Source organism: Borostomias antarcticus (genome assembly GCF_949987555.1).
Source record: "Borostomias antarcticus genome assembly, chromosome: 5".
Classification (NCBI taxonomy): Eukaryota; Metazoa; Chordata; class Actinopteri; order Stomiiformes; family Stomiidae; genus Borostomias; species Borostomias antarcticus.
In genome coordinates, this window is record NC_140238.1 from 1,479,975 (window position 1) to 1,492,712 (window position 12,738).

The following is a 12,738-nucleotide window of genomic DNA, read 5'->3' on the forward strand; positions in this document are numbered from 1 at the left end:
TACGGAGTACCACGAGCGCGGTATCGCCATGGCGAGGACTCTCCTCATTACCTGCTGAGGTGAGGCCCTCCGGAGGGGCCCCACAGGGGGGGGCCGAGCGCAGTACACAGCGTTTCATGTTGTCAGGAGCCTACACCGTCACTCTTAATTGATAACCACTGGCATTTGATCTGAAGACGTTCAAACACCCAGTCTATCTTTGTGCCTCCAATAAGACGACCATCTGTTGTTGCCGAGCCCAACGTTCATTAAATCTAATTTCCTTCGGTGGAATAAGGTTTTAATTGTACATCTCGTGAGCTGCATGTGTGGCTAAGGCAAGCGCGAGTCTTGTGATGGTTACGAGGATAGGTGTTAGAGCTTGTAAGGAAAAACAACAGGACAGATTGATAGAGGATTGATTGAGATTGTTTCAAATGTGAATTTTGTTGACTGTGGCAGGTTTATCGACGGAGCGTAAATATGTCAAAGCACCTTGTATTATATATTCACTGAATACAACCTAGTTTAGTGTTATGACATACTGTACAGGGAGGCGCTATCATTGAACTTGTTGCTTTAGGTCCCTAATCCAAATCTGAATTAGTGTATTTGAGTGGCGGGGAGGTAGTATGTGAGCGTACTTGCATGGCATAGTATACTACTGAGATGAGTGTTTGAGTGGCTTGGAGGTAGGATGTGAGTGTACTTGCATGGCGCAGTATACTACTGAGATGAGTGTTTGAGTGGAAGGGAGGTAGCATGTGAGCGTACTAGCATGGCGCAGTATACTACTGAGATGAGTGTTTGAGTGACGGGGAGGTAGCATGTGAGCGTACTAGCATGGCGCAGTATACTACTGAGATGAGTGTTTGAGTGGTGGGGAGGTAGCATGTGAGCGTACTAGCATGGTGTAGTATACTACTGAGATGAGTGTTTGAGTGACGGGGAGGTAGTATGTGAGCGTACTAGCATGGCACAGTATACTACTGAGATGAGTGTTTGAGTGACGGGGAGGTAGCATGTGAGCGTACTAGCATGGCGCAGTATACTACTGAGATGAGTGTTTGAGTGGCAGGGAGGTAGCATGTGAGCGTACTAGCATGGTGTAGCATACTACTGAGATGAGTGTTTGATTGACGGGGAGGTAGCATGTGAGTGTACTAGCATGGCGCAGTATACTACTGAGATGAGTGTTTGAGTGGTGGGGAGGTAGCATGTGAGCGTACTAGCATGGTGTAGCATACTACTGAGATGAGTGTTTGAGTGGCTTGGAGGTAGCATGTGAGCGTACTAGCATGGCGCAGTATACTACTGAGATGAGTGTTTGAGTGGTGGGGAGGTAGCATGTGAGCGTACTAGCATGGTGTAGCATACTACTGAGATGAGTGTTTGAGTGGTGGGGAGGTAGCATGTGAGTGTACTAGCATGGTGTAGCATACTACTGAGATGAGTGTTTGAGTGACGGGGAGGTAGTATGTGAGCGTACTTGCATGGCGCATTATACTACTGAGATGAGTGTTTGAGTGGCTTGGAGGTAGGATGTGAGCGTACTAGCATGGTGTAGCATACTACTGAGATGAGTGTTTGAGTGGCTTGGAGGTAGGATGTGAGTGTACTAGCATGGCGCAGTATACTACTGAGATGAGTGTTTGAGTGGCAGGGAGGTAGCATGTGAGCGTACTAGCATGGCGCAGTATACTACTGAGATGAGTGTTTGAGTGGCAGGGAGGTAGCATGTGAGCGTACTAGCATGGCGCAGTATAGTACTGACAGTAGACATGTGACGGCATCACGACGGACATTCAGTTCATAATTCATCCGCCCACTGGATATTTCAATCTGTCAGTTTCTTGAAAGAGCTCCAGAAAAAAGAAAAGAAAAGAAATAAAGATATAAATCATCCAGCTACTCCATTGTCTTCAGCGACCAACGTCAGATCCTTTATTTATTTGTCTGCACATTTATTTTCTTCTTTCCCAAACTAAATTAGAACTTAGTTGGACGCGATGGATGCATTGTTTGCGAGACCCTCACCCCAGTGGGTTTGCTTCCGACTGTTAATTGCCATCTGTGCTGGGAAGTTAACACTACTGTACCTGTTAACCAACCGAAGAGTGTTTATTTTTATCAAAGGGAGAGAGAGAAAGAGTATGTGAAGTCCACTTTGTATGTGCGATTCCCTATTGTTAAGTTTTAAATTTGTATTTACTTAAATGCACTTTACTTATGAACTTAGGTCAGTGGCATTGAGATATGAGTTGAGCAATATTACAGAATGTAAGTTAAATTGAGCAACTGTTTGGATTTTGCTGTATGTGTCCAGTATGTGTTAGTGATGTTTGGAATGCTGTATGTGTCCAGTATGTGTTAGTGATGTTTGGATAATGCTGTATGTGTCCAGTATGTGTTAGTGATGTTTGGATAATGCTGTATGTGTCCAGTATGTGTTAGTGATGTTTGGAATGCTGTATGTGTCCAGTATGTGTTAGTGATGTTTGGATAATGCTGTATGTGTCCAGTATGTGTTAGTGATGTTTGGAATGCTGTATGTGTCCAGTATGTGTTAGTGATGTTTGGATTTTGCCCTCCAGACTGTCAACCATGTCTCTCCTATGATGTTTTTAGCCTCTCTTACTTTGAAATGTAATTTAATGTAATGTATTGCTTTATAAATGTTCTTAGCCGGTAGACAAACATACTCCAGGAGCTTGCTCGATCGCCTCGTTGAGAGGGGTCAGGGAAGAATTTTTACAGCTCACTTATCTGGCCCCCGGGTGATACTGTTTTTTTTTGCTTCCCTCTGGAATATGTAGGGGTGGGTCGTCTGCCCACCTCCCTTGTTCTCTGTAAAGCGCATTGTGTTGCGTCTGTGTATAAAATGCACCATACAAATAAAGTTTGATTGATCGATTGAACCATTTTGCTCATCATAACTCTAAACATGACAGAAACATGTCAGCACGTATGTAGAGGAACATGTGAACCAGTCCTACTGCACCACAGACATAGAGTCTTTATCCCTCAGCACTCCCAACGCCACGTACCCCAACGCCCCTTATCCTCCGCCTGACTCTTGATCTGATGTCACCATGACCCTGGGGGTAGTCCCAGACGAGGACCCGGTCCAGACATGAGTGGGGGTGACATGGTGCCCTGGAGAGGGGGGATGGACGGGAGGTGAGGCCCAGTCAGGGAGGCGAGGGCGGCAACCCTGTCTGCCCGAGTGATCCAGACAGACCCCCGGACATGGGCCGGCCAATCAGGATGAGCGACGAGCCGAGGACGGGGTGGGCGGAGATTAGGACGGAACATGTGAGATGATCTGGTTTAACATGTCGCTCTATGTCTGGGGGTGGGGGGGATGGGGGGATTTAGAAGTGTGACAGAAGGAGGAGGAAGAGAGGAGTGGATACAATTTGTTTTTACCCAGATGTTTGTTTGAATGTGTTGACAGGGTGTGTGTTTGTGTGTGTGCGTGTGTGTGTGTGTGTGTGTGTGTGTGTGTGTGTGTGTGTGTGTGTGTGTGTGTGTGTGTGTGTGTGTGTGTGCGCATCTCCATGGAGGGTGGCTGAACAGTGGAGCGGGGGCATCTTGCGCCCCTGTGTTTGGGAGCGGTAGAGGGAGCGGGGGCATCTTGCGCCCCTGTGTTTGGGAGCGGTAGAGGGAGCGGGGGCATCTTGCGCCCCTGTGTTTGGGAGCGGTAGAGCAGGCCAGGCCCCCCTTTGTTTTTGGCCTGATGAGAGGAGCCCCCCCGCCAGGCTGCTATGAGCTCTCATCATCACTCTGCATGTCTGCCATCGGGAGGAGGGGATGGGGTGGGGGGGGGAGGGATGGGGTGGGGGGGGGGGAGGGTGTTGATTGACAAGATAAGAAGTCGCCTTGGTGAACAGAAATCTCTGAGCAGAAATCTCTCTATGTCACACCTGGTGTTGAGATACTGTAATTTTATGTGGTAGAGTTTGGGTTTTCTTGAAAAAAAAAATCTCTCTCTCTCACACACACACACACACATTTTACATTACAGTCATTTAGCAGACGCTTTTATCCAAAGCGACTAACAATTGCATTTAACGTAGGAAAAGCCAATGTACTACTACTCGCCTCACAAGTGCATCTCCTTTATATCATCTAGTGCTGAAGGCAAAGTGCAAGAATAGCACATCTAAACACACATAAACGTAAACAAAGCCCACATAAACAAAGCCTACACACACGCACGCACACACACCACATATTGAATCATACATGTATCAACACACAGACACATAAACACACACACACACATACACACTTGCATAACGTGTCACTGACGTATTTATGTGTCTACTTAGTGTTTCATGGTCACCTTGGGCTCTGGAGCTGTGGCACGTAAGAATCAAATAAAAGACATTCCTTATCCCAGTACAGACAGTCAATGTCAAAGCTCATTTTTTCAGCTCGTGCATCAACAAAGCAATTTGCCCCCCCCCCCCCCCGACCCCCCTCCCCCAGTATACTAATTTCTAGATTTCACAGTGCCAGGTGTTACGCGCCTGTCATTACGTGAAAATCAACAAAATCCCAACCCTGGTCCTCCCCACGACGACATAAAGACGAGATTCACTAGGCCTGATTTGAAAGATAGGAGGGAGGTTACCCCCCCCCCCCCCATTACAGACTTCCCTATCTGTGCTCTACTTAAAGAAATAAAATCTCAAACCTTGTTTTTTTTTTTGACAGACATCATTCCTGATCACGCAGTCTCCCCTGAATTCATCGTCACCCCCCCCCCTCCACCAGACAAATCAGTGTTGTTTGATACAAGCCTTCTGCATTAACAATTAACTATGCATGACTATAGCACTCCTGTGAATTGTGAGGTCGGCATAAATAAGGTAGAGAATGCCTTGCAACATTAAAGTTAATAGAATCCACGGAGGATGTGAGAGAGAGAGGAACGGGGGTGTGATACTTGAGAGGTTTGTTTGAGGCTTCGTCGAGCGACCTGCATTCAGTTGTGGGTGGGTGTTAAAAACAGGGCTTTGCACGAAGATCTGTTTTACAATCCTGCAAACACTCGCTCCCAGGAAGAAGACAGCCCGGGGTCGGATCGCTGCTGGTCTGGGAATATCCCCCTTTTCAGAAAAATGAAGCCGCAAATAAAATTATTTAAGACAAGTTGCCTGAAGTTGTTGTTCTGGATGAACTTGATTATTTTTTTTCACTTCCTGTTATGTATTGAAAGACACTCCCCCATGGGTGTCAGTAACTTTCTATTGAATATAATATTCCTCCAATCTATAAATATTTTTATTTGCTTGATGCTCAACATGAATTGATTATTTTTATGTTTTTGTTTATATATTTATGAAAAAACATGGACTGCTGTCAATAAGAGTTAAAATAAATAATAACTATGTTACTTCCCACTTCAAAAGAGCAGTACTATTTCTCTTGTAAAAACATATTTTAATAATCACTGAGGAAAAATATTAAAACTTCTTTAAACATCTAGATGACAGTAGTGAATATAAAATTATACCGAACAGTGTGTGTGTGTGTGTGTGTGTGTGTGTGCGCGTGTGTGTGTGTGTGTGTTATTTCATACCGCTGCTAGAAAGAAAGTGTAAGTATATTTAGATATTGAAAGCAGTAAATGCTATTTTGCATTAATTATGCACTTGTGTGTTAAGCTAATTAAATCAATCAGCTGCAGAAATAACAGGAGGGAGGGAAAACACATTTGAAGAGTTATATGTGAGGTGTGTGTGTGTGTGTGTGTGTGTGTGTGTGTGTGTGTGTGTGTGTGTGTGTGTGGGTGTGTGTGTGTGTGTGTGTGTGTGGGTGTGTGTGTGTTAAAGTACATGTGAAAGTGTGTAGCCCCATATGTGTGTTACCGGTGTGCCAGGGGGAGTTCTATAGAGGTGTCTGTCTATTTAAGAATGTCTCATTAATTGAAATAGAATTCTCTGTAAACAACAACAGCAATAATAATAATAATAATAATAATAATAATAATAATAATGACAATAATAACAATAATATCAACTCTAATGACAATGACAATAATTCTGATTATAACATTGATAATATTGATAATCATGACAGTATAACAATAATATCAATATTACTACTACTACTACTACTACTACTACTACTACTACTACTACAAATAATAATAATAATAATAATAATAATAATAGCATACTCATCACAATCATACTCATCATCATAATAATAATAATAATCATCATCATCATCACTCCATCATTTGGTGTATAGAACTTTACCAAACGCCCCTGTTATTATATTATTATTCCTCCTCATTATTCAGCCGTGAAAACTAAAGGAATCAATCATCGTGGAAACACAAAGTAATTTATTTTAAGGAAAACCCACACTTGATAAATTATTTAAAGCAACTGGGATTACAATATGCTATTGGTATCAGCAAACAAAGGCCCTGTCTGCGCTGTAGGCAGGAGTTGTGTACGCCTTCTTCCAAGCGCGGCTCTGAAGCTAAATAAAGACGGTCCCTGCAAACGACTGCTTCTGCCCGTATAATTGGTAACTTCCCAGTACGTCGAGAAGGCGCTGTTATTCAAATACAGCCTTTGTTAGCCTTGTTTACAGAGATGTTAATTGGGGTATTGACACCCCCAGAGTGGACTGTTCTGTCTGCTTTTTCTCTTCATCTCTCTCTCTCTCTCTCTCTCTGTTTTTATTCCATTCTTCTGAATGCTCTCTCTCTCAGTCTTTTCTCTGCGCTTCCTAGAGTTATTAGCAGGTAAACCCAAACTCTCATAGCTGGAGGATTTATTGTGCATCGATAATGACTATCCAGAATTTATTTATTTATTATTTATTTGTAAACAATTTCCAATTCAGATGTGTGGCCATAATTCAATTAAGTAACTAATGTCATTACAAAAACATCTAGAATAATCCCCCTAAACATATGGTGGTGCAATGCTTTGCAGCGTGCATTTAATACACAAATGTCTGATTAATTAACACAGCAGGAATTAACAAAAACAAAGATTTCGCAATTTAGATTATTTACACGATTCCTGATGCATTGTGACTGACGTCTACTATTACGAGTTAAAGCAAGAAACAAAACACACACACGTGTTATTCATTACTTTCTACGGTAATTGTTGTGCATGTATTATGCATCACACGGTTACCAGTGCACCACACTCAGGCCCTCATCCGGCTGAACACTCAGGCCCTCATCCGGCTGAACACTGAGCGATCATCCGAGGAGCAGTGAAAGCATGTTTGAAAGCAAGTAGTGTCTGTGACACACTGGAGCTGGAGTGGGTGGTGAAAAGAGACATTTATGAACAGACATAGAGCAGTTACCCACCCCCACACACACACACACACACACACACACACACTCTCACTTTTCTCTCCAGCTGGGTGGGAGGTGAAGTGGCTGTTGTGGTTTCAGGGTGGTGGGTGATGGAGGAGAAGGGGGGTGGGGGGGTATAATATCATCCTTCCTGTCAGTGTCAACCCGCGTACTAAAACCGTCAGCCCCTTCGGCGGCCGAGACGTTGCAGGTGGGCGGGCGCGCCGCGCACAGCCGGGGCGCGGGAGATGGCGGGCGGGCGAAGTGGAGCACCGGCGAGGGGGTGGCGAGAAGCCAAACAGGAAGCAGGAAGTGAAAAAAAGAGGAAGCCGCAGGCGCCGTCGCTCACACGGGGAGGAGGCGGGATCGGAAGCGGGCGCCCCTCGCGGCGCTTTGGCATCCCGATGGCGTCGGCGCGCCCTGCGAAGCAAAAAGAGGAAGTTCTGCCATGTCGGGGACCGCATGTCGCCCCCTTCCCCTCCCCGCTTGCCGCCGACCCGAGTTTTACCGCCTGCTTCCCTTCAGCCATCAGATAAGAGAGCGTCTCAAACGCACCGTAGCCCTCTGAGACAGCGCACGGTGTCACCTGTATGAAAGCCACCCATCCTGCCGAACGCGCCAACGTGGATGAAAAGGTTGGCAAAACTCTCGGGTTCAGACGCACGGCGGTGGCTTCTCTCACTTTGCTGCCTCTTCCTTTGCTCTTTTGGCTTCTCTTCACTTTTATTTTGTTTCAGATGTGTCTGTCACTTCCGTCGGGCGCGGGCAGAGCGCTGTGGAAGCGGAGTAGCTACCCTGGAACATTTCTGCGTTACGCTGAACTCGCCTGTAGATTCTGCTACGACGCTACGATATTTAGCTCACTCGGTTTTCATAGACATACTCCTTATCCAGGTCTCAGAATCCTGCAAGAGGAATGATACTGTATACAGTATGTCAGCGTAGCCATAAATCTTAGAAAATTACTTTTGGGTAAACACAAACCATACAGTATTTGACTATGACGCCGGCCTGCACTTGAGCTGTGGTGTAAAGCACACCTCACACACTCAAAACGTTTAAACTGAGGTACATACAGTTCGCCGCAATGTACCTGCTCATGTCACAGTTTCTCTATATGGATGTGTTTATACATGTCCAACTGTCACAGCAACATAGATGAATTAGCAAAGCGACTTGAAGTGTCATTCTGAGGAATTGTATCTCAACTCCCCATTAGAATACTCCACTGCTGATCCTCCCTTTCCATTTCGCTCCCTGTCTTCCTTCATCCTCATCTGTCGTTCTTTCCGTTTTTCATGTGTTTTTTTTTTTTCCCAGCTACCTGTTTTCCCGCCCCGTAAAAACGACAAGTCTCAACAAACGCGGGAACCTCCCTCTCTCGTGTTTTGAAGGAAGCCCGTACCGGTGTGTGCTTAACGCATTTCTAATGAGGCGGCGTCGGCGGCGTCGGGCCGCGGTAGATTACTCATCGTACAACTCGCTGGGAGGATCACATTCTCCGAGGGAAACCATGCATCATCCGCAGACGCCGCCGACAAGCCAGCCCTTCACGCCGAGGAAAAAAAAACAGAAAAGGGAAGGAATGGCGCTTTATAATTCACAGAGACTGATTAACATAGTTTTGCTGATGTCATATAAAGCGCGTTTTGGTTGGTTGCATTGTAGAGCAACAATGCAAAGAGTTGGGAAAAGGGATTTTGTCTTGTTTGGGTGGGGGCTCAGGCAATTCACTTTGACAGATGGCATTGTCTTTAAATAAGCTTTTTTTCTCCTACATGGCTGTCAAGCGTTTACCCTGTGGAGAGAGAAGGAGACACCAAAAACTTTGCAGGCGTTAATCGTGGTACTATGAAGGAGAAAAACTATCCTCGCTAAAAAAAAGATAATTCCTTTCTCATTAAACGGTAGCTTCTGATCTTTCATTCTTCATGTCCACCTTTAGGTCAGCTGTATGAGGAGAACGGACAGCCCAATTCCCTCAACTCCCTTAACTGGGCGATTGCGTCCTCTGATTATCGAGGAGATAAAAGGGAATGTTATGTAGTGAGATTTGACGTTTGTCTTAATTGCTAAGAAATGTGGACTTAATTTCAACCCCTCACGCAAAGACTGGCACCAATAAATTGACAGCAACTTTATCATAAATTGGACACTTGGTAATATGTAAGGAAGGAAGGAGTAAGGAATTTAAGTAATTTCATTTTTTTTATTATAATATTTTACACACTGCTTTCTTACAGCTTTGACTGTTTAAGTTAAACCCAACCATTTACATCAAGGAAATAAACACACGTGGAGGAACACCTCACCCCTACAGCTAAATGTCATTTGTAGCTGAATATTCACAACCAAAACTGTGTTCTTTCTTTCTTATATAGGCACTCAAAACCGAGACACTATTACATACAAATGAGACCAATGGCCTATAAAATGAGGTGTGTCTCCCCCCCCGGTCTCCACCTATGGCCAATCACTCTCCCCACTGTCCAAACTGACACGCGCTCTTAATTTGACTGGCATTTTCTATTTATTACCGTGCAACCGAGCCCTTTGCTGCTATTTGCTTTCCGATTATCCAATGAGAATAAGAGCGCACAGGGACCCGTATTACAGTGATGTCACCGATGCAGATTGAATACCCAGAATGCAGTGTGGGAGGCTGAAACAGATCGAGTAGATAGAGAGAGGAAACAATCTAAGAGGCCTGGAATTTCAATTTTTGTTAAAATCGCTCTCGATCTCCCTTGTCCGTGGCAGCTAATTTGGTTGAACAAAGTGGAAGGGATGGTGGTCAGTTGAATGTAGGAAGACCTTTGTGCTCCCCGGAGGGAAAGAGGCATCCCAGCCCTTTAAACCAAACTAGCCCCGGACACACAAAGAATTCAAGCAGGGGGCTTTCCTATAGCATTCAATTAAAGAGGTTGAATGGAGGGAAATACTCACGAGTATAATAATACCTTATGAATCACGTCACATATCAGTCAGTGTCGACGCGTAATGGGTGTTTGTGTGTAAAATCACGACACACTCTCCGTGTGAGGAAAAAAAAACAAAGGACCTTATTATCAAAAGGCGTTACTTGACCTCTCCTCATTAAACCGCAGCGAAACCCTTCACAGGTATTAACGGAGCACAAACACGCAACCGTTACAACCAACCCCGCCCTCGGCTCCCGTCGACACGGGCTGACATTTGTCTCTGACTGGTATCGTATCGCGCCGGAGAAACAGATCGTGAAAAAGCAGGCAATAGAAGAAACAGAGGCATCAGATTCCCATCAACACTATTTAGCCGAGACCCTACCCTCCTCCTCCTCCTCCTCCTCCCCCCCCCCCACCTTCTCCTCCTCCTCCTGCATTCTAATCAACGTTCAGCGGCTCTAATTTATGAAATGTAATTCTGCCCTCCACTGGTATGAAAAAGGTGCACACACTCTCACACGCTCAGCAGCACATCATTCCTGCTCCACCACTCTCGCCGTTGAGGAATATAGATTGTGTGCCAAAACGAGACAAACTGCAAGGAAAAAGTAAATAAAATGAATTAAAATACATTTTGGAGGCAGCTGGTGTATACTGAACTGAAAATAAGCAATACATTGTTGCCCCCTTCCCCATCATTTGAATACTTTATTACAATTAACCAGCAGTTAAATACAGATTTGAATCAATGTATTTGTATTGATGAGAAAAGTTTTAAATTATCTTGAAATGGCTATCTTCTTCCTGCCCCGTTTGCAAAACAACTACAACTGCACAAATTAATATAATTCCACAATATAATTCAACCCTTTTTTTCTCCTAATTTGAATGTGCCCTGCAGTGTAAATACAGGCTCTACCTCAACCGTAATCTAATTTGAGAAAAAGACAACTAGCAATAACGGAACAGTACACTGTACCATTCAACCTCTCATCCATTCCTGACTCTCCCATGCAAGCCAGCCCAGTCAGTGCACCGTGGATCTCTGGGGTGAGTGTGTCTGTCTGTCTGTTGGGGAGGGGGGCGGGGGCGTGGGGGGGGGGGGCGTGTCATCACCGCTCCCCTGAGGCAGACAGGGCCCCCCCGCCACTCCAGGTGTTGCCAGGAGCGACGGGGTTGCTCTTCAGAGAGTTGGGACCCAGTACAAACAGTGATGTTGCCCCCCCCCCCCACCCCCCAACTCCGCCAGCCCCCTCCCGACCCCCCTTGTCCCCCTCCACTCCTTTTTGGCTGTCATCAAATAAGTGCTCCTCCCGAAAAAGCCCCCCCCACCACCACCACCACCTCCTCCTCTCCTGCCCGCCTTCACACTGAAGACGCCACAAAGCAGCGTCTGATTGGCATAGGATGTCTGTCTGGGGGCTTTTGAATATACAATGAATTTTAAAAGGGGAAGTCTTGAGTTTGGGCACAAGTATGGTTTCCCTCACCTAGCCTTTCCACACACTGGGGGGGAGTTACCCCCCCCTTCTCTCGGGCTGGAGAAAGTTGTTTTTTCCTCTTTTTTCTTCTTCTTCTTTTTTTATACAACGAACCAAATGAAGAAGTTAACATCAGTCGGGCAAAGCATACATGATCGTAATGAGAAACCCTCCTCCCCTCTACCTCCCTCTTCCTCCACACCCAAACAAGCACAGGAATTCACTCCAGCAAATGTATAATTTTGCCTCCCCCCCCCGCCCCCCCCCACGGAGCCAGTATAAGATTATCAGTTTGCGGGGGAAAACTCGTTTAATGTGGGTGCCAAAAACACTGCGGGTAATTACAAGTGAAGGAGCACCTCTTCGCTAACCTCGGTGCATTCGGAAAACAAAGGCACCTGCATCTCCTGCAGAAAGAGTGCACCTCAAAGCGTTTGTCATTTTTAATCCGGCGCCCCCACTGGGTGTGTGGGGGGGGGGGTGGGGTGGGGGGGGGTCTGGACGGGCCGCTACCGTCGGCGAGCATCTGTGGAACGCCACCGTAAGCACAGAGCGAGGCTCGCCAAACGCAGCCCACCCCGTCTGCACAGTTTTTAGTCACCTCCTTTTTTTGGTTTCTGTTTTTTTTTCCTCTATCTCTCTCTCTCTTTCTCTCTCTCTCTCTCTCTCTCTCTCTTCCTCTCTCTCTGTCTCTCAGACATACACTCACTTTATCATGGTATAGATTATAATCTCTCTAAAGATGATATCTATCTATCTATCTATCTAACTATCTATCTATCTATCTATCTATCTATCTCTCTCTCTCTCTCTCTCTCTCTCTCTCTCTTCTATCTATCTATCTATCTATCTATCTATCTATCTATCTATCTATCTATCTCTCTATCTCTCTATCTCTCTATCTATCTATCTATCTATCTCTATCTATCTATCTATCTATCTATCTATCTATCTATCTATCTATCTATCTATCCAACTATCTATCTATCTATCTATCTTTATATCTATCTAT